Below are 23,443 nucleotides of genomic sequence, written 5' to 3' on the forward strand. Positions count from 1 at the left end.
GCACTGAAACAGGACGGATGCGTCGCTTGGTTTTGGAGTGACAGGCATGGGAACACTTCGTGAGGATTCCAATTTAAGTGGTCCAATTTCTCCTATCCCTATCTCCACCCCAAAGAGCTTATAAATGGACAAAGATATTATCCCCATTTTACAGATTGGCAACTGAGGTACAGAGAAATTAAGTGACTTGTCCAAGTTCACAAACGAAGCCTATGGCAGAACTGGGGATTTCTGATTATGCAAGCCCCGGTTTTAACCACAAGACCATCCTCCTGGTCAATTGCGCTGGTCAGTTATGCAGGAGACAAGAGCATTGTGAGAAAGAGGGTCATTCCATTATCCCAGCCAGCCTCCAGCATCTGCCTATAAATCTGCATGGTCAGCAAAAATGGGTTCCCCCCCCACTCACAGCCTCCTTAGGAACATGCTGCAACGATGACATGCAGGGTTTGGCCAGGCTCACCAGCCAGCACACGCAGAGATGGATCAAAGCTGAACAGAACACACAGAAAGCAAGGCCCCAGACCTGCAGAGAACAAGGCTCTACCTCAGAAAAAATTAGCCAACGTTTTAAGTTTTAATTAAAAAAACTGGAAAGGGAAGCAAAGGGAAAATGAAGAAGTAGGTGGCGTGGCCTATGTAAGTCAAGTCTTTTCTAGAGTAAAATAGCTGGATAGTTCAAACAAAGCAGTGAACCTGCTGCATGATTCTTGGGAGACCTGTACTGCTAGTCTAGTGCACTTTAGGCAACTATGCTCACCCCTTAAGTATAAGCCCACCTATTCTATCCCCACCATCGTTCCCAATATGAAATCTGTGGAGGTGCACAAGGGAAGACACAAAAAGGAAAGGGGGCTCAAGTCCACTGGCAGCAGGACTGAAATTAAACCCTTAGTGCTCATCTGTAGGCACATTTATAAAAGCGAATGTAATACACACTACTAGATAAACCATAGGACACAGCAGACACTTCACATGATCCAGGTCATGAGGCAATGGTGTAATTTAAAAGAACACATTCCATGAAAGCACTCTCTGACCAGTATATGCAAGATTCATACGTGGTACATGTGCTTACATGCAACAAAGTTCCAGGCAAAACAGGAAAGTGAGCCTCAAAGCCAATCTAAAAGCACCCTCTTATCCTAAGACAAAACATCTTTCATCTTAGCTCCTGGCTCTCCTCCCCAAAAAGCCACTGATGTGCTAGCAGACATATATACAGAATGTGCAAGCAATATGTATTTTTAAACACCCACCTACCAGTTTAACAGACTGTTAGTACAGTGTTTGGGGATGGTTACTGTAGAATATTTTTAAAATTAAAGAGGACTTTGCTCACAGATGCTTAATCTGTGATTATTAGTATTTGTATTACAGTAGCACCTAGAGACTCCACTTGAAATCAGGGCCTTGTTGTGCCAGGTGCTGTACAAACCCATTATAAAACACACAGTCTCTACCCTGAAGAGCTTACAACCCAAATAGACAAGACAGACAAAGGGAAAAAACAGAGGCAGAGAAGCTAAGTGACTTGCTCAAGGTCATACAGTAGCTCAGTGGCAGAGCCACAGATAGAACCCGCACTTCCCTGACTCCTAGTCCTGCACCACCACTGCCTCAACAAAGCTTACTTGACTTGGTAAGAGTTGACTCAGACTCATCCACTATGTCTAAGTACCTAGCAGCCCAAAGCAGTGCTTTTATTTCAGCTTTGCTCAGAGTTTGCTTTAGAAAAGGATCATCATTGGGGACATTTTACTGATCCACTTCTTTCAGCTTCTGGTCCAATTTTTGAAATCCTACTACATCTCTCACTCCTCTTCTTTTCCCCACACAGGCTTCTTTCTCACGTTCAGTCTCCCCTTTTCCACCACCTGCTCCACTACTGGGAAGAGCAAAAGTTACCTATGGAAACAAACTTCCCCATTTCCTGCATGGCAGCACCTTCCTTGCAGTGACACGGCAGCTCAAGGGAGAATACAATCCCTAGCAAACAAACAGGAATTAGCAATGGCCTTTCCGAATGGTCAGCACTGCCTGAAGCAATTCAGTCCCCCAGGCTACAGCTATTTTATCAGCCATTCCAGTAGAAGGATGCAGGCACTGCCAAAAGGAACAGGAAGAGGAAACAGGGTCAGAGTTGCACTCAAGATAAGGCTTCTGGGGCGACCTTCAGAGTCCAGTTCACTTACAACAGCTGATTTCATCCGGTTCCCTTTTGACCTGAACAGACCAAAGGCATCATTCTGAGAGAAGCCTGAATTTCAGCCTCTAAACGATGAACTCCTTGGAGAGGAGGAAAGTCCCGTGCAACTATTTGGGGGAAGCCACAGCACAGAGAAGACCTGAAGCGCCGGTAAGTGCTCTTCCTAAAGCCTACTGGTGCCAAGTCAAAACATGTCTCCCAGATAACTAAATTCCGCAGACAACCTATAAACAGACTCCTTGCCCCCATCCTCCTCACACCCATCCCCGCTGGAAACTTTATGCGCCACAGTACAATACATTCACGCACACTGCATATGGTCCCAATTACAGAGTACCAGAATATAGAGCTCCAGGGTTGCAGGCTTCCTGTGGAATGTCTGGTTTGTGAACGGTTTCCCCTTCAGCAGCGATGCTTGACCCAGGAGCCTGCCCCACCATAGCCGTGCACAGGCCAGTCACCCAGAGAAATGAAGAGCAATCCCACTCTAACTCTATCCCATTTCAACCATCAGCCCTATGGGATCCAGCCAGCCCCAATGCTGCATGCATCTCCAGCGTGAGTCGAGCCAATACCCACTTTTCCAGGAAAGGACTTAAATATCCCAGCCAACCTGGAAGCAAGAAAATGGAATGGAGCGGTTGGCTAACCAGAGAGAGATTGTTCGAGTATTAAGCAAAATGAGAGAGAAATTAATAGAGACCATAAAATATTTGGCAGAATGTTCCTCTTAATTGTGTTAGTACAGGCAAGATGCAATGCCAGAGGACTAAGGTAGTGATGTGTAGGAACGCGATCAAATTTTACACACATACATACACACTCCTTGTACTGATATTCCACCATCTTAGATCATCAGATATTAAAAATACAGAAGGAATTTTCAAACTCTGATATACTTTTCACTACTACAGTGTGTTTGTTTGTTTGGGGGGTGGGAGTAATGGCAGTTCACTCAGCTCCCAACTCAAACACTTTCTCTAGGGTAACTGGTTAAGAGCACAGGCAGTCTCATACTGGATCAGTCCTTTGGACCACTTACCTCAATATCCTGTGCCAGTACTAGGTGCTCTGAGGAAGGAGCAACAAACCTGCAGTATAACTGGCCTACTGGGGAAGCTTTTCCTGAACCCCCATTAGTTAGAAGTTTACTTGTGCCCTGAAGCAGGAGAGTCTCTACCCCTTCCAAACCCAGGGTTGTTATTATTTAGTAGTAGTGCCTAGCAACCCCAGTCATGGACCAGGACCCCACTGCGCCAGGCACTGTACAAATGCAGAATAAAGACATTGTCCCTGTCCCAAAGAGTTCACAAATTACGTTCTTACTACAGATGTTCTTATGTCCATAAAATCTTCAAATCTTTTTCCACAGTCCTGCTAAGCTCTTTGGTCTCAATGACATCTTGTGGCAATGAGTTCCACAGTTTAATTGTACAGTGTGCAGAAAACTATTTCCTTTTTCTGGTTTTATATTTGCTACCTTTGGGTTTCTTTCAATGTCTCTGCATCTCAATCTCACCTTCTGGCTTCATATCATCATGATATGGGAAGCTAGAAAAATGTCTTTGGTGTCTTTTGAAAAATCCCAGCATCTGCTGTTATTTACTAAAGATGAGAAGATGAACCTAAAATAGAGAGGCGGCCTAGTCTAGCAGATAGGACCCTGGACTGGAGTCTGGAAGACCTGGGTCCTTATCGCAGCTCTGCTACTGACCTGCTGTGGGAACTTGGGCACCCTCTGGGCCTCAGTTTTCCCTTCCATCTTTTTGCTGTCTTGGCTATTTAGACTGTAAAATTTTCAAGGCAGGGATGTCTCAATCTGTTTGTACAGTGCCCTGCACAATGAAGCCTTATTTTAGGATGAGGCCCCTAGATGCTACAGTAATACAAATAATAGACAACAACAAAAAAAAACCTGTAAGAATGTCTCTTAAAACCTCCTGTAGCATGAAGGCTCCAGGTTGACCAACGCTCTGAATTAAAATATGCTAGGCCAGATTCTCAGATGGTGTAAATTAGTTGAGGATGTATCCCTTTAACTCAAATCATCTTCCTTTGGCAGGTTTTACATTGACAAATCTAACCTGACACTTGCAAGATTACTTCTGACTTTTAAACTCACAGGTCGGTCTGCAGCCTCTCCCTTCCTTTGGGAAATTTAAAACCTTCTGCCTTCTTCATAATAAACATGCAGAAGAGTTTAAGACTGTCAGGTAGCGCAAGCCTAAAATTCTAGGTTTGGTTTTGTGGTTAATGTTTTTATGAAACCAAATATTATTAATAGAAACGTTTTTATGGATCTTAAAAAGTACAGGAATAAATTCAGTGAACACAGCTTTGTTTCCACATAAGCAGTGCGTGCATCCCCAAACATTGCAGTACTGGGCCACAGCTCAAGCCTGAATGACTACACTGCGATTCTATAGCCCCACACCCCATGAGCCCGAGTCAGCTGACAGGGGCCAGACATGGCTGTTTTACTGCAGTGTAGATGTACCCTCTGAGGACAAACCTGGGTACTTTTTAGCCTACAATTATGATTGTTACCATGTTAAAAGGGACAGTCGACTCAAAATCATAAAACAAGCATCTTCATCTGCTTCAGAGTAGCAGCCGCATTAGTCTGTATCTGCAAAAAAGAAAAGGAGGACTTGTGGCACCTTAGAGCCTAACCAATTTATTTGAGCTTTCGTGAGCTACAGCTCACTGCATTGGATGCATTCAGTGGAAAATCTGTGTTACTAGTCACACCTTCGATTATTGAGATGGCAGTAATTTTTGAAATCCAGTTTGCTTGTCACTCTAATTACTATCAACATCACACCCCACTTGGAGAAGGAAGGGGCAAAAAAACCCCAAACAAATAAACAATGAGGCCAGTCTCTCTCCCACAAATTCTCAGTGCTACGATGTCTGGATTTCAAACACTGCAAGGAAAAGTGCATTTCTTTGGAAGCAACTGTTTTCACTGGATTTTTTTAATTGTGGAAACGTTTTTATGGATCTTACTCTGTATATAATATTCCCCACCACCAATAAAAGTCTTGACCAAACTTAAATTGCTGCAATAACCGTTTATCACCGAGGTGGGCAAACTACGGCTGGCGAGCCATTTTAAGCTGGCCAGCGAGCTCCAGCTGGGGCGCCGGGGTGGGGAAGCCGCACCACGTGACTCGGCCCCACTCCGGTGCTCCAGCCAAGGCACCGGGTCAGGGGCCGCACCACGCGGCTCCCAGAAGTTGCAGAACGGCCCCGCTCCGAGGGTCATAGGCCGCTCCACGCCTAAGATCCGGAGAAGGGACATGCCACTGCTTCTGGGAACCGCTTGAGGTAAGCGCCGCTCAAAGCCTGCACCCCTGAGCCTCTCCCCATGCCCCAATCCCCTGCCCCAGCCCTAATCCCTCTCCCGCTCAAACCCCTTGATCCCAGCACAGCACACTCTCCTGCACCCCAAATCTCTGATCCCCAGCCCCACCCCAGAGCCGCACCCCCAGCTGGAACCTGCACCCCTTTCCCAGCCCTGATCCCCCTCCCACCCTCCGAACCCCTCAGTCCCAGCTCAGAGCACCATCCTACACCCCAAACTCCTCACCCCCAGCCCCACCCCAGAGCCCGCACCCGCAACCAGAGCCCTCACCCCCTCCCACACCCCAACCCAAATTTTGGGAGCATTCATGGTCCACCATACAATTTCTATTCCCTGATGTGGCCCTTGGGCCAAAAACTTTGCCCAGCCCGGTTTATCGGGGAGCACCCGCAAGTTAATCTACTGAAATATTCCATGATCAGATATTAGAATGAATTCATTTAGTATTTGTTAAATGAGACAAGGCTACCTACAGCTTCTGGGGAGGCAGATAACTGTACACAGACAGCATCCGTGAGCTCTGCTCTGCTGAGACCGCTTCATTTCAGAAAAGGGAGTAGCCTGCGACAGAGAATAGGATGCGTCAAAGAGTAATGGCCTCCTGCTGCTGCAAAGAAGCTGCCTCATGAGATTGTTTTTTTACCGTAACAAGAATAATATTCACAGCAACATCAACCAGCTCTTCATTGCCTCCTCACACCCCACTCTTTAAATAAAATAAAAATGGCAATACTATTTCAAGCAGAGCTTTCGATAACCTGGAAAGAGAGAGATTCCATGAAGTGCACTTGGGACTTAGTTAACTGCCAATCTAGTTAACATGAAAGGCACTGAGAGACACGATGGTGGAGGACTGTACAAAATTGTAAAGTGAGATAAGATGGGTTAGGGTGCTTTAAAAATAAAGCTCTATGCTATGTCCAGGGTGAACAAGGCTGAGATAGCACAGACCTTCATTTTTATTTCCAAATCAGCAGACACTGATCCTGCTATAACATCCTGTTAGAATAACTTGACTTCTGTTACACCAGTGATTCTCAACCAGGGGTACACAGGGATCTTCCAGGGGGTACATCAACTCATCTACATATTTGCCTAGTTTTACAACAGGCTACAAAAAAAGCACTAGCATGCCAATACAAAGTAAACTTTCAAACAGACAATGACTTGTTTATACTGCTCTATAGACTATACACTGAAATGTAAGTACAATATTTATATTTCAATTGATTTATATTATAATTCTATGGTAAAAATGAGAAAGTCAGCAATTTTTCAATTACAGTGTGCCGTGACACTTTTGTATTTTTATGTCTCAGTTTGTAAGCAAGTAGTTTTTAAATCAGGTGAAACTTGGGGTATGCAAGACAATTCAGACTCCTGAAAGGGGTACAGTACTCTGGAAAGGTTGAGAACCACTGTGTTACACTATCTTCCCAATTATGTTTGGTGTAAGGGAGTGAGACGCTCACCCCTTTACTACTAGACCTGTTGCTCTTTGAGTGGTTTAGGTACCTCTTGGTCTGCTAGCGACACCCCAGTAAATGAACATGCTAGTGTGATTGGCCGGCATAGACTCCACCTGGCAAAACTTATAGAAAGAGCAGTTGTAAGTGCTATGTATATTAAATGGCTTCCCATCCACAACCACTAGAGGAAAAAAGCTCCCAGAATCTCACTGAGAGGGTTAACTTGTACCAACAAGTTGCTCCCAACCAGAGCATGCCTGGTTCAAAATAGCAAAATGATGAGGAACACCAATGGCACAATGGTAACAAAAGTAGACCATTTGTTAAGTAAACATGAGAGAGAGAACAAACACCTGCCTTTAAACAATTAAAGTTAAAATCCACCTACACCTCAGGGACAAGAGGGTTGTGCGAGACAAAAATATCAACCAAAAGCCTCCTAAAGCAAGAACCTCTCCCTAGGATCTACAGAGATTCGGTTCAGACTCTGACACTGATTCAGTCTATCACCTTGGACAAGTCACTTAACCTTTCCATCCACTTCCAGTCCTTTATTTATTTATTTTAAAGGGGATTATACTGACCTACCTCATATGGTTTTGGGGAGCATCAGCTAATGGTTGCAAACCGCTTTCTATCTTAGGTACTCATGTGTCTCCCATTACCATAGTATCTGAGCACATCACAATCTTTAACTCATTTATCCTCACAGCACACTTATGCTATTATCCCCTTGTGACAGATGGGGGAACTGAGAGACAGAGCCCAAGTGACCTGCTCAAGGTCACACAGGAAGTCTGTGGTGGAGTTGAGAACTGAACCCAGGTCTCTGGAGTCCTAGACTAACTACTGGACCATCCTTCCTCTCTTTTAAAGTTACGAAGTGCTATATAATTCCTACGGGTTGAGTTCTGCCCTTGTACAGAAAGTGCAACTTTTACTGCCTACCGTAGGAATTGCTGGCGTTCAGCACCTCTAAAGAGGAAATCTTAGGAGTTTTTCTGGCTAGATTCGGCACTGCCCTCTTATTTGTAGTACCAGAATTATACCAGGGGTTCAACAAGCACAGGAAAAGATTCAGGTAGCAACCAAATTTCTCCCCACTTCCCTCCCCCCCCCCCCCCCCACCTACCTTCTTATCCAAATTATGTTCAGGTCATGCTGATTCCAACCATTTATCAAATGTCAGTGCATCTGACCGGTAAGCTAAGAGAGCTAAAATCCCAAGCATGTCACTAAGCATCTCCCACTGTCCTACAAATTGTCCTGTCACCAGTTTCTAGTGTCTTCCCATATAGTTCTCTTTTTTTATTGGAGGCATAGGAATGAATAACTCAACAAGCACATTCTGGAGGGCATATCCAAACAGAAGCAAATTGAAATCAATGATCAGGCCAAAGGGCTAAAACCCAACAACGATGATTTTCCTTACAAACAAAAATGAGTTCTATGCAGCCGTGACCAACATTAAGAATTACAGAAACTGTGTTCCTCTCATTGCCTACACAGATCTAGCTTAAGTTTTTGCACAGTGCCTATCAGCATGGCGTCATAAAAGAGCAGAGCAAAGCACTGTGTCTGACTGCAATCATACACAACAGGTTGAGAGCTCAGGGGTTATAGCACTGGTCTTGTAAACCAAAAGGCCTGAATTAATGTATCATTGTGGCTTTGGCTATTTGTTTTCCCAATTTAACTGGGAGAAATAACGGCAGCAGATATTACAGACAAACTGCTAGAAGAGTTGGGCTTATACACATTGCCCACAGATCCACCTGTTAAGAAGCAGGAATCGCAAGCGGCAAGAGGACAGACTAAGCAAAGCAAAGATTCTCTCCATCCTTGAGCGACTGTGTGCGAGTCTCAGAGTACTTGATGCTTTGCCAGATACCACTTCGCTGTGAGAATTATCAAAAGACAAACCATATATTGTACCATAGTTCAGTGGGGGAAGGACAACAGTGAAAATATCAAAGCAGAAACACACACAGTCTTTTTTAACTACTGGACAATGACACAAACACAGCCACCACCCTGAATTGCTCCTTATCCTGGACTGTCTTATGTTTTCACTGTTCCTTGCACAAGGTCTCTCTGTCCCATGGCAGTAGATTCTGGAAGCAGAGGGGAGCCTGCTTGCCTGTGCCCTGACAGCAAGTAGGCACATGTGGATGGGGTGGAGAGAGAGGAAGGTTTGGAAAGGCCCCTTCTGGAAATATTACTGAGATTGCTGGAGGAAGACGTGATACAATGAAATCTCTCCAGCACCCCTGGGTTGGCACAAGTCCACCTAACACCACAAAGAGAGGCTGGATGCCAAGAGACGTGTTTCTATTGCAACTCTGATATCCAGTGCTAGTGATGCACCCAGGACACTCGGGGTGAAATGACCAACCTGGCACCACCCCCTAGCGTGAGATGCAATTTGATGATGCCAGCTGTATTATCCACTGTAGAGAAAAAGTCTTCAGAGGTTAGCTACTGAACTCCACAGGTTCCCTCCCCTGACAGATTCCTTAGCAACACTCCTTCCAAAATGCTCGGTACGCCACATTCCTGCCGCCATGCCCATTGGGCTAACCTGTGCGAAATCAGGCATGATGGAACAAGTGCTTTTGATCAAAGGGAAAACTCAGCCAGCCAGGAGAATTCCACTCATTTTATCAGGTCTTGCCCCACCATCCAGCTCTAGCAAAAAATTTTACATTGCCAGCACACACATCCTTCTGTAATTTATCATCAAGACTTAACACCCCGGGAACAAAGACTGTCTCTCACTGTGTGCCCGTACAGTGCCTCGCACAACAGGACTGTTCGCAGGAAATGCCTTGCAACTCTATATACAGCAAGTGCATCTTCCCAGCATCTCACACCCACATCCCAGTCTTCCATTCCTGGCATCTTGCTACCCAAACCAGAGGGTGCTGGAAGTGCCGTGAGGCAGCAGGCTTGGTCTCAGGTGAGAAGCAAGAATGAGAGCGCTCTGATGGGAGCACTATGCAACCTTTCACTGCAAGGACAGAGGCTACAACGAGGGACTCACTTAAATCCACCGAAGTCAGAGGGCTGATACCTGAGGCTTCTTGCTCTATCACCAGCTGCTCTGCACAAGCAGCACAGGGGTTTCAGAGCAATAAGTGATGGCTTGGATCTAACAGGTTGTAAAACCACCATAAACAGTATCAGCAGCCCCAAGTCTCCATTGCTCTAAGGATGCTTTACACCCTCCAAGGAAGCCCCTAAGGTAGGAATGTTGCTCAGAAAGCAGATCCACCGTCTTCATGGCTGCATTGTGTAAAGAGAGAGGGGTACAACTGGTATATCTGGCTCTGTGCCACCACACCACCTCACCCACAGTGCCAGGAGCATGGTGAGAGCATCACTGCGCTCCTGCTACTCCCACCTGCCACACCGGCCCTCAAGGTGTCACTGCAGCAACATGTAAATTACAGCAGCCCGGACGCTACCCTAACTTATGCCAGGGGCTGGGCAACCCCAGAATACAAGGAGCGATAAGGGGAGCAGAACAACACGGAACATAGCTTAGCCAGAATAGGAAGCTGAGCCCTTGGGTTTCTCATCAGGCTACATTTATTGCCATTTATGAGTTTAAAACAGATTTTAAAAAATAATCACGTGCTCCGATACTGGGAGAGCTCCCCACTGCACTATACACAGGGAGGAGAGCAGCAACTCCCAGGAGATATTTAGTGAAGTCCTCTAGCTGTTCCAGGAGCAACATTCCACTGGCTCAGGGCTAGCAAGTCACCAGGTGAGGAGCTGCCTTTGGGGGGAGGGAAGGCAAGAAGAGTAGGTGGAGAGAGAGAGAGAGCGCGCTCAGAAAGGACAAGAGGAGGTAGTCCCTAAGTAGGTCCCTAACTGTCTCACTGTTACCTTGCATCTATTTGGGCCTCTAGGTGCGACTGTAATTCAAACAATACAAGACCTGATCATTTATTGTTTGAATCTATTTGCTGAATCCACCCACTGTCTTTCATCTTGAACTGTAAGCTCTCCTTGGGGTTGGGACTATCTTTTCATTGTGCGTGTACAGTGCCTAACACAAAAGTCTTGATCCCCAAGCGGGGCCTCTAGGTGCGATTGTAATTCAAACAAACAATAAAAGACAGGATCATGCCTGGAAACAGTCCTATTTTCTGTAGAGAATATTCAGCAATATTCCCCCCCAACAAGATTCAGAGGGGATCTAGGTCAATTTGGGGGGTGGGGGGAGAAGACGGGGGACACTTAAGACGGTAAGTGGAAGACCGTGTTGCAAGTGTAACCTCCCCTCTGAGCCCACAGTAGGAAAAGTGAAATTTACAGGCCTCCAGCCACTATGTGTAACAAGAACTGTGGTGTCTGGAGAGTCTGGTATGTTCACTTTGCAGATGTTAATTCCTAGACTGGAGCAGGAGAGACAGACATAGAAGAATAGGGCTGGGAGAAGGGGAAGATACAATTAACATGTATACTGGGTGGATGAGACAATACCAATTAAAAAAAAAAAAAAAAAAAAAGACTCTCCAGGGGAGGCCTAGGATTTTTAGACTGCTCTCAGGGTCTCTCTCTCTCTTTTTCTCCTTTCATTACTTCTTCTGATATATGATCCTTTGGGATTGGCAACACTGTAGTTTTGATGCAGACAAATGTAAAATAATGAGTCTAGGGGCATGAAGCCAAAGCAGAGAATACATATTAAAAAGAAATGTCATGCCATTGGACTGGCCAGGAGAGCGATTTAGGAGTTATTGTAAACGATTCTTGTGCCATCAGCCCTGATGTTATAGAAAATAAGGAAATTAAGAGCAAATGGGGAGGGCAGGCAGAGTAATTTTTCCTCTGACAGTGGGATAAACATGTGGAATAGACCATTAAGAGAGGCCATCAACTACAAACAGGAAAAATGAACTTAGGGACTGCATGACATTTGCCTGGAGAGAAACTAGATTGAAGACTTCAGAGGAAAACAAAAGGGAAGGGCCAGGTTCAAATGAACTCCTAGAAAGAGTGAATTATTGCAAGTAAAGTCCCCCCAATCCCACCTCTTCCTGCCCTCATTGGCTCCCTTGTGTCTCTTCAGACTCTAAACTGAGTCTCTTCAACATGCTGAAAAAAACAAGTACTTACTCCCATCATCCCAGCAGAGCCAACACAGCTGCAGAAGAGAGAGTTGGACCCATTTAGCCCAGCACATCAACACAATTGCCAATCAAATACTGATTCCCACCGCATCCACTGATAGTGAGAAGGAAAATTTGACTTTCAGAGATCCATGCTGGGGTTGCAGTAGTGTTGTTTTAGATTGTGCAATGAATAAACCTGATCTTGGCATCCCAATGGGAAACGAGAGATGGACACCTCGGATGACTTCTTAAGTGAGACACTGTGCTGACTACCGGCCTGACCCAACTGTGGGGATCAGACCTCAGTGCAACACTACCAAGTCTCACCAACGACCGTGCACCTGTAGAATGGTCCAGATGCACTTCGTACCATGCTTCCCACTGATTTGTTGTGTGCAACCTTCCTCTTCAGTTTTTCTGGTACTTTAAACTGGGCTATAGGAACAGCCACAAGCTTCCTTCTCTTTAAATCACCTCAATTCCTCTAAGTCTCAGCATACTTCCTCTCCGTGTCCCAGTACTGTCCACCAGGTACTGCTGGCCTTCTGCTTAAGACTGTGAAGATTTTGTGCCACTACTTGCCACTGAGAATCAGTCGCCCATACAGGTGGCAGTTTTGTACAGCACGGCACATCAGCCAACTTCATCTAAGTAATGCAACTCTGTTGCCTCCAGGAAACCCTCCAAGTCCTGAACACCCTCTTCTTTTTCCAGCCTTGCTGCCCTGAGTGAAAGTCCATTGATGCAAGTCTGATAATGCAGAACAGTTTAGCTTTCCCAAGACTGCACCGCCCTTTACCTGCCGTAACAATGCAGTTTGGAGCATGGCAGAGTCTGTGAGAAGGGGACCGACAGCACAACTACGCTCTTTAAAGAGTCTGGCATCTGAATCACATTATCCCAAGAGGACAGAGCTGGAGGGACAGGTCCGCATTATACAGAACTGTACCTGCATGTACTAGAGGCGAAAGTAGGGGAAGGCGAGAGTCTTTTCTCCTCATTTCTTATTTGCCGGCACCAGTAAAACAAATCAGTGAGAGGCCCATTTTCTGTACAAATCCAGACATACTGTAACCAAAGTACAAGTCTGTAAGAACACAAAAGTCTGCCTTTATTAAGGGCCTATAGCCATCCACCTTATTCTATAAACCTATCACATATTATAAGCTGGACAGTATGGGGCTGATCAGTACTCAGGTTGGAGACCTCCAGAGAACAACTACCACTGACTCAGCCAGGTACAAGGAAGCACCATACAGCGAGAGGTGCTATCTTTTAGGATGTATGGAATACCAATGCCATCACTACTTGTGGTCATTAAAGACCCCCCTACACCAACGGTTTCCAAACTTTTCTTATTGCGTACCCCCTTCCAGATCTCCCAGCTGCCCACATCTCCCTACCCTTCTCATCACTGATACTTTGTGTTCTTCTTAAACACCAACTATCATTAGCCATCTGCCCATATTTCACTGTTATGTACAGATGTATAGTGCAACGTATACAACCAAAACCCCCCCACACACAGACTAAATTCTGAGCTCTGTTACACTGGACAGTTGTTGGGCAATTGAACCTGCGCTGTACGGTGATTGGAGGTGAGGGCTCTGTAAGTCAGCATGTCTGTGTTCTCACTGGTACATCTTGAAGTAAATTAACTACTGTTTTTTATATAACAATTTCCCACAGAGTTTTAAAGTTTCACCTGAGTAGCCTATTATGAAAATGAAATAAAATAATAAAATCCACCATTACACAATTACTCCCAAATACCCCTCCAAGATGACTTGCGGACCCCCAGTTTGGGAACCCCTGCCCTAGACACTTTCAAAGGAAATAAAAATGTCAACCCCAAAATTCTAGCCAAATTCCCTCTCGGGTAATTACATTTTTGTGCAGCCCAACATCACTCTGTGGTTTCATCTAGATGAGCTACCTTTATTCACTGTCTCCCCTAAACTGCTGTGTTGTGTGCTGTTAAGAATCACTATATATCCCTTATCTACCGAAAAAGGTGCTGTGAGGCTTACTTGTGGAAGCATGGTAGCAGTTCAATAGTTAAGTTTATATATAGCTTTCTATTCTAAGCCAAGTTGTCACATACACTCTACCTTGCACAAAAAATTGCTTTCACGTGTGAAAAATTTCACTTAGGAGGAGTGTTGTGTGACAAAGTTCCTCCTCTGCCTTGGTGGGTCCTGCGCTTATTGGCAGGTTTGTTCACCTCAGAGGTTCACGGCAGCCCTCAGTTTGGCCACTTTTGTGGCTCAAATCTGCCGTTCACTCAGTTAGCCTCATCACTGGCCAGCATGGGGAAAAGGAAGAACAACAATCCCCGCAGTCTCTGCTGATCCACCTAGTGGATCGGGGAAAAGGCCAGAGACCTTCCCCTCTGGTGGAACCCACAGTCCAGGTCAACTCCTCCGGTATCAAGTAGGGAGATGGAGGGATGGGGGGAACCCAGGCCCGCCCTCTATTCTGGGCTCCAGCCCAGGGCCCTGTGGATTGCAGTTGTCTACAGTGGCTCCTGTAACAGCTGCATGACAGCTACAACTCCCTGGGCTACTTCCCCATGGCCTCCTCCCAACACCTTCTTTATTCTCACCACAGGACCTTCCTCCTGATGTCTGATAATGCTTGTATTTCTCAGTCTTCCAATAGTATGCCTTCCCACTCTCAGCTTCTTGCTCCCAGCTCGTCGCACGCACCACAAACTGAAGTGAGCTCCTTTTTAAAACCCAGGTGCCCTGATTAGCCTGCCTTAATTGATTCTAGCAGCTTCTTGCAGGTGTTCTACTCAGCCTGTCTGCCTTAATTGTTTCCAAAAAGTTCCTGATTGTTCTGGAACCTCCCCTGTTACCTTACCCAGGGAAAAGGGACCTACTTAACCTGGGGCTAATATATCTGCCTTCTATCACTCTCCTGTAGCCATCTGGCCTGACCCTGTCACAGTTATTTTGGAAAGTGCCAGTTTAATGAACCAAAGTGACTGGGAGAGGAGTTTGAATAAATGAAAGACTTAGCTTCTAGAAGAAAGATCTAACTTTTCCTTGGAAAGCCATTTCTTATAAAAGGCTTGGTCCATTAACCCCACATTTGTTTTAATTAACTAGTCTCTCTGTAAAGAGTGCCTTGGAGTATCTGGGGGACAGGAGCATGGTTCATTTTGGAGTTATTTTCTACAGATATATTAATCTCAAAAGTGTAAGAATGCTCTGGGGAGTTTATAAAGTCCGTATGTCTTAGCCTGAAGGACTTCAAAGTTTCTCACATGAGTTGCGCGGTGGAGGGAGGGAGTCACAAGCCCTGTGACTCACTTCCTGCTGCTCAGGGTGGATAAAAACAAATTTTTAATTTTTTTTATTTAAATCAGATTTTTTGGTAAAATGCTTTTTGAGGAAATAAACCTATCTGAGGATAGTTTTAATTAAGATACATTATAGCTCAAAGATATCTCATCATGGAATAGGGATTATAAATTCTAATTCTATAGTATGAGACAATATATTCATGTAATGTTTATGAAAAGTTTTGTAAATGAATTCCAATAGTTCATGGATTAGGGACCCAATCTTATAGGGTTCCAGGGGCTTCTGTATATATTATTTAGGTTAATCTTTCTATCTACCCAGTGGGACTCAGTGCTCAGTCTAGAAGATACCATCAAAGATGCTTAGTTTTGCAGTTCTCAAACTGTGGATTTGTGTGTCCAGAAATAACATGCTTGTTAACTGCAAAAATGTTTTAAATAAATAAATATATAGAGGTGAGAAATAACAGATCTCAACTCTATTGTCCCTCTGCAAATTTGAGTACACAGAGTCAATCCCTTACCTCTCTCTAAAAGTGGAAAGTTTCAAAAAGTTCAATAAATAGAAGATTGTTGGGGGCGGCATAGATCTTGTCAAGGAGAAGAAGTCTGGAGATAAATGTGAGAAGGGAGGGACAGGCAGTAGAAACAAAAGTGAAACTGTTTGAGCAGCATATTCCAGAAGTCTTGAGGTCTTTCTGAGTGCAGCCTTCACTGATTTGAGATCTACCATATCATTCTCTCACAAGAAGGGAAAACCTATAATGGCAGCAGGCTGTAAAAGAGACCCAATTTGGGAATAAGAACCATTCAAGAAATGCATGTTTGCTGATGATGTTTTAAAGAAAGTCACACCAGTGAACTGGTGGAAGTCACTTGAACACTTGGAGTCAGAGACTGTTGAAGTGATAATCTCACTTCTAACAGCAGTAGCTTTCTTCTGCCGGTGTAGAAAGAATATTTTCTTCCTTTGGACTAATTCATTCCAAATTGAGAGATCGTTTGGGACCTGAAAAAGCAGGAAAGCTTGTTTTTCTTTTCCAGATTATGAACAAACAGGAAAATGAAGGTGAAGATGACTGAGGTTAGCTGCAGAAGCCAATATTTTTAAGTTTCTCATGTTGACCTGGCTGACATAGTCGATTTAATTTTTGTGGGTTTTTTTAAATATTTCATTTAATTATTTTAGTAAAAAACAATTTTAACAAAAACAAACCTGATTTTAAAAAACCTAAATGTCTAACTAAATTCAAAAATTCATATGCTTGTTTTGTTATAACATTATATGTTTGCTGTTGAAGAAAAAAATAAGAATACATAACGTTGTTGTTTTAGTTAAACGTTATGAGGCCACTGTGACCTCAACTGAGCTATCCCAAGTGGTTACCTACGCAACCCACATAACCGGCCACACTCTGGATCTACGGATTGGAGGCAGCGAGGTGAGGTTATAAATAGACCTGTGTCACGGACCAAGCATAATCTCCTCTGGTTTGAGGTTGGGTCACCACTATCCCACTTGAGGCAAGGGTCCAGTATTATAGTCCGGCAGAAGGTCCAGGAAGCTTTGGAGGTATGTGTCATGGCACCAAATAACCTCTCTCATTGGTCTGGCAGCATATGATGAAAACCTGGTATCCACCACTATTAATAGTTGCTCTTAAATACCCTTTTCCCTGGCTCCACCCTCACTGGCCAGTGTGGTTTACAGGGGACTAGTGATGGTTTAAAGAAGAGGGGAATGCAGCTGGAAGTCACAAGCCACTGCAATGATGGCAACTACTATGCAGCACACTGCAGACCTGTTCAGCATGATTAATCCACGCTGCCTTCACCTGAAAGTAGAGCTGCCATGAGGAATGAACCATTTGCTCCACAGATTAAGTCGCTCAGATTCTGACGGAGCTTGCCACGTTGGTTGGTCTGGAGCGACGTCTCCAAGGGATAAATGGATGTTCCTCTCTGCCTGGGTTGCAACAAGCTATGTTCAACGAAACTCAAGAAGCGCTGGCATCTGGGCATGACGAGGCCCATGTCCCTTTTGGTTGGTAAGGCCAGGGGGTCCGTTTTAGGTGAAACAGGCAATGCCTCTGTGTCGGACACCAGGTGTTTTCAAGGGGAAAGTGGTGGCAACTGCAGCATTTTACATATTGTAAAGAGCACTAGGAGAGCGGGAGGTGGGCACTCTAGTGTGTTTAAATAAATGTCACTGCACCCTTCTGGGACAATCCCCAGCAGAAGCAGAAAGGAAGGAGACAACCCCGAAGTGGGGAGTTGCTCAGACTCCTTGTTAATAAGCATGCACGCTCACTACATGCATGGGAGGTCCTGATGCAAACAGCGAAAGCTAAACCCTTCCCACACAGTCCCACATGGATATCTGCACCTCTCTTCCCACACCAATGGAGGAACAAGCCAGCTAGTGCCTATCCAAGCAGGTCAGGAAGTAGGCCACTGCCTAGGGCTGGCTGCTTGGAAACTGGGACAGGCCCTCAAGTAAAAAGCTTGTTTGCTGGCCTCATATCTCCTCATGCAAATCAGGAAGAGTCAAGGGTAATGAGTGTGGGACGAATACTGAAAGAGTCAAATCACTTCCATTCTCTGCACACAACTCAAACAGAATGGTTAGGGGAGAAATATGCTATTGGCCTTTTGGAGACATTACACGAACAGTACACAGTGCATGCGTGCGCACATGCAGATCACACACTCCCTCCAGCATCTGCTCAACTCGCATGCTGCAAAGCATCTGCACTCAAAGGGTTAAAGATGCGAGAGCGCCAAATGAACTTAGAAACACACAGGGAGTCCAACACTGTAATACAGGGTAGCATGAGCTGCCACAGCATCATAGCCCCAGCCTAAGGCTCACGACGTGAAATTAGTTGCTGGTTTAGCATGTTTTGCCACAAGCTCTTGTGACTTTCCCCCAGGCAAGGTGATTTCATCGGGAGAGAGGAGACATTTTTGTCCTTGCACCCAATTCACAGGTTTTGGGAGAAATGAATGCCTTGATTTTTCAAGAGCACATTTTTGAAGATGAAGACTAACAATGCCACACGGCTCTAGACCTCGAGCATCTCTATTTTTTGCCTAAACTGGGCGTACTGTACAGCGAGAGAGTGTGCGCATGCCACAATCTCTGCAGCGTCTGGAAAAAGGAGTGAGCTAGGACCATCCAAGGAGCATCTCCTTTGGTGCTAGCAGGGGCAAGGGCGACTTCTTCCAGTATAAGTGGGTCATCCACCGTACAAAAGCCTGGGCAAAGTTACCCAGGACCCCAGATCAGACCCCACCTCCTTCCCTTTGTCCTGATCTTTCCTCTTTGGTTTGGGTCAGGCTGACAAAGGAGTCCTGACTCCTAAAGCGAACTACCACTCTGTTATCCTCCCCTGAGCAGGATATACCCACCTTTGACAAATACAGAAGGTCTCTGTCTCTCTTGCATGTGTATAATCTGTCATTCCAACAAAGCGTTACTGAACCAGATACCTCTGCAAGCCTCAAAATAAGGTCCTTCCCCACCCCAGACACCACCATTAACCAGGAAGAATCTCCTTGGAATATTTTCACTAGATTCTGCTTTCCCTCATGGTGACATTCACTGAATGCTCCCACTCTCAGCTGTCTGTACACTGATTCAATCTGGATTGGCAGGATGGCTGGCTGTACCTGTTACACAACAGCAGCCTGGTTAATGGCATTTCCCATGGAGCGTCCCTTCCCTCTGCTCTTCACTTTACTTCCTGCAGAGAGCTACTGCAACAGACTCAGACATGTTCCTCCTGATCATCCCAGGTGCGAGTGAGAATCTGTGTCTGTTTGGAACTGGTTACCATCACAGACACCTTCGCACGAGCCTCACCCTTCTCTCCTAGCTACTTGCTCACAGCTCTTGCTCTTTTCTCTTCCCAGTTACAGTAAAACGTCCTCTTTGTTCCACAGGGCATAACATCTTCCCCATGTTGGAAACTAAATTACAGACATACCACTGCTAAACAATAGGGAGACGTACAGGCAGCAGTGAAGACATCCCTATGTGAGAGTTCTAACTGGAGTTATTACCCTAGGGATGGGCCAAACTGGGGTCTTTTAACCAGATGCCCCCAACTTCCAGGGTTCAAATGAAAATGGGACCAGCATCTGAACTGCACCGATTTTGCTTATGCAAAAATAAAAATCCAAAGTCACCCCTAGATAGGCCCATTCTTTATTACCCAGGGACCAAGTCTGTTTTTTCCCTTTGCAATCATATAGCACCTTCCATCCAACTCCCCCCGCCCCCTAAGTGCTTTGCAAATGCTAATGAATTAATCCTCACGGCATCCCTGATCAGCAGTTCAGTATTATTTCCATTTTACAGATGAGACACAGTGAGGTCACACATCAGGTCTGTGACAACTGAAAATGGAGCCCCGAGACCTGCATTCTCAGTCCTTGCCCACAGAAACTATGCATCACCTCCTGGCCTAGACAGATGAGCCACCCATACGTCCTGTCTCATTAGGATGCCCACCCAAAGTACCGCAGTACATACCCCCATTCTCTCGACCACGGATTCTTAACTGTTCTGCTGCACGTGCAGTAGTTGAAAGTTTCATTCCAACCAGAGGATGAAAATGAAGTTTTGCTTTCTTATTGTACTGGTCTGTAGTTTCTAGAGACACTTCTGAATTAGAAACCGAACATGTGCATGGCACAACACACAAGTCATATTCTGACTATTCTAGATGATAAAGCAGGTTTTTCTTCTTTTGATTTTTATAACCACTACTGCCAGCTTCATCCTGTCCCCATCATGGGTGATTAACTGCCAGGGAATATCCTCCCAGGACAAATCTTAGCATATAATATATGCTATTGACTTTTTAAGTGGGGCTATTCACTGGAGTATTGTTCCAACACTTCATAAAGGCCCCCCCCTCAAGTGAAAGAGAGACATCTCCTTAAGGGTACGAGGAGATCATTGTACAACTCCCAGTACTGAAACCAGAAGGCTACAACATATAGTGCCTCCTGCTCACAGCTAGCTAACAACATTGTGATTAACAGCTGAGAGGCACTGGCGCACAAGACATCACCTGAACACTTCTCTCTCACTGTTCTTTTGCTGTAAACCAAGCATAATGTAAGGTGATGTATAAGCATAAAGTGACGTAAACTGCGTTCATTCTTCTCAGCCTGCTGAGCGAAGCATCCAAGACAAGACACAATCCTCATTGAAAACACAAAGCTTTTTTTTTTTTTTTTTTTTTTTATAATTACCTCTATCAAAAAGGACATTTCCAGTATACTGCAACACGGGAGAACAGGAAGCATCAAAGAAGTAATGCAGGAGGCAAGCTTAACCTGAGATGGAGAGCATCATATTCAGGCCACCATTTGGAAGAGGGCTATTATCCTCCAAAGTCTTTGCCTCCGTCATGCATGACAACCTGTCCCCGTTCCCACCTGCGCTCTCAAAACAGCAGGTCAGAAAGCCCACAGATGCTCAAAGTCCTACCACCACAAGAGATCAAACAGCAACAATTCCCTATACCTTCCAAGAGCAATCTTTCTGAGCTCTGATACCATACACAGGGGACAAACCGGGGAAGGGAGTGGGAGTGGGGAAAGAGCCTATTAAAGCTTTCCAGTCCTTTACACAGCCCAGAAGAACTTCCAAATGAAGAGAGACTGGGACTATTTAGTTTAGACAGCAGATGAATAAGACAAAGAAAGTATATTATATGCTACTATTCATTCTGTGTAGTAATATAAGGCCATTCAATGACATTTAAAGTCAGAAAGTTTAAGATTCCTTTCCCTACACAAAACAGAATTAGTCTGTGGAACTCACTGTCACAATATATGGTGGCCAAGAGCAGTAATTGGACATTTGCATGGGTAACAATAACATCCAGAATTACAATACTAAGAATTAAAATAAAAATAGCTTTGGAAGTAATAGAAGCCCTCATGCTTCTATCTATGTAGGCTTTTATGCAGTGGCCCATTATTGTGGTACCTGTGCATCTCAGGGCTTGAGCCAACCTCTAACTAATGGGAGTCATGAGGACTCTTTCCTTGAGGGCATAACTGCTTAAAGAAGGATTTTTTGCACTTTCCTTTGAAGCAATCGATAGTCATCGGGGACAGGATACTGGACCAGATTAACCACTGGTCTGATCCAGTCTGGCAAGTCCTTTGTTCCTAAAGAGGATCGTAGCTTTTAAAAAAAATACTAGCGAGAACAATGAAGAAAGCACACAAATGAAAGCGACACTTAAAAAGCAATTTGTGAGTTGACCAGTTCTTGGGGGAAGTGGATCCCTGCTCTCCTATGAAGGAGGTTGGGACCTACTGGTAAAGTCTTTTAAAAAATCCACTAGTCCAGGATAAGATGGAATCTTTCCAGTACAAATGCAGTCTCCATTTGCAGAATCAAGATTTTAAATTTTTAAGATAAGTAACATATCTCTAATGGTTGTGAAGAAAACTTTCCAAACAAATTGATAAAAGCCCTGCCTTTCTGAGCCTGCAGACAAGTCATATGCGATGACTGCTGCTCAGAGTTCCCACAAGCTGCAGCAGAGTGAAAACTGATGAGATTTATCAGTTTTCACTACTCCTTTTCAAGCTCTCTGGGCAGCAGTGAAAATTACAAGAATCTGGTCAATTTCATTCTGCAGCTGACAGGGAAATCTCTGAGCAATAGCAAAAGCAGGCACTGGAGATATTCACTGAACATAAGAACAACCATACTGGATCAGACCAAAAAGTCCATCTAGCTCAGTATCCTGTCTTCCAACAGTGGCCAATGCCAGGTGCCCCAGAGGGAATGAATAGAACTGGTAATCATCAAGTGATCCATCCCCTGTCGCCCATTCCCAGCTTCTGGCAAACAGAGGCTAGGGACACCATCCCTGCTCATAGTGGCTAACAGCCACGGATGGACCTATCCTCCATGAATTTATCTAGTTCTGTTTCGAACCCTGTTATAGTCTTGGCCTTCACAACATCCTCTGGCAAAGAGTTCCACAGACTGACTGCATGTGAAAAAATACTTCCTTTTCTTTGTTTTAAACCTGCTGCGTATTAATTTCATCGAGTGACCCCTAGTTCTTGTATTAGGAGAAGGAATAAATAACACTTCCTGATGTACCTTCTCCACACCAGTCATGATTTTATAGACCTCAATCATGTCACTCCTTAGTCCAAGCTGAAAAGTCCCAGTCTTATTAATCTCTCCTCACATGGAAGCTGTTCCATACCCCTAATCATTTTTGTTGCCCTTTTCTGAACCTTTTTCAAGTATCCAATTCCAATATAATTTATCTCCAATCAAATATGAATGATGAAAGAGATATAGAACTGCAGAAACACCCTCCTTGCAACAGCCAGAAAACCAAGAGAAAGATGGAGTAGCATTGCCCCGGTGGTCATTCCCAGGTTTCATATTCATATGCAATTAGTAGATTTAGTTAATCTGGCCGTGAGGCATTTGATATTATTTGCAATTCCTCTGAGGGGATAGGGAAAAAGTGGGAATAATGGGATAACTTAGAAAAAAGAAGTATGACAGGGAAAGGTTTTAGGAGAAGAAAAAAAGGAAGGAAGATATATGGGAAGATGTTAAGAACAATGGAGGGATAGGGGAACAAAGGAAGAAAAAAAGACACTGAAGATAGCTCAGGAAAAGATACAGTGCAGTTTACTATACAAACAAGTGGAGTGAAGACAGGAAGAGAACGAAGGTCTAAAAAAACAACCAAGAGAAATATAGCAAGGCAGGATGGTTAAACAGCACTAAGCAAATAATTCATTTGATTAAGTTTATCAGTATTTGTCAAATAATGTATTCAAATAATACTCTGTGGAATCTGACCAGCTGTATATTAGTTATCAGATTAAAATAATACAGATGGAATTCAAATATATTCTGATTTTTTTTTGTCGGTATTTGATGAGACATGGTTGCAA

General features: G+C 44.5%; 1 protein-coding gene across 8 annotated transcripts in view; it reads right to left on the reverse strand.

The window, feature by feature from the left end:
- HRAS (HRas proto-oncogene, GTPase) overlaps positions 1-23,443 on the reverse strand; it is a 74,657-nt gene that overhangs the window by 44,402 nt on the left and 6,812 nt on the right. The window contains exon 1 of one of the 8 annotated variants that reach the window (XM_043549905.1): positions 6,050-6,132. The exons of the other annotated variants lie outside the window; for them this stretch is intronic. The gene's annotated coding sequence lies outside the window, so the exon portion shown is untranslated. Of the gene's footprint in view, positions 1-6,049; positions 6,133-23,443 lie in introns of those variants that run through there. 8 annotated transcript variants of the gene reach the window in all.

The sequence above is a fragment of the Chelonia mydas genome, chromosome 6 (assembly GCF_015237465.2).
Source record: "Chelonia mydas isolate rCheMyd1 chromosome 6, rCheMyd1.pri.v2, whole genome shotgun sequence".
NCBI classification, from domain to species: Eukaryota; Metazoa; Chordata; order Testudines; family Cheloniidae; genus Chelonia; species Chelonia mydas.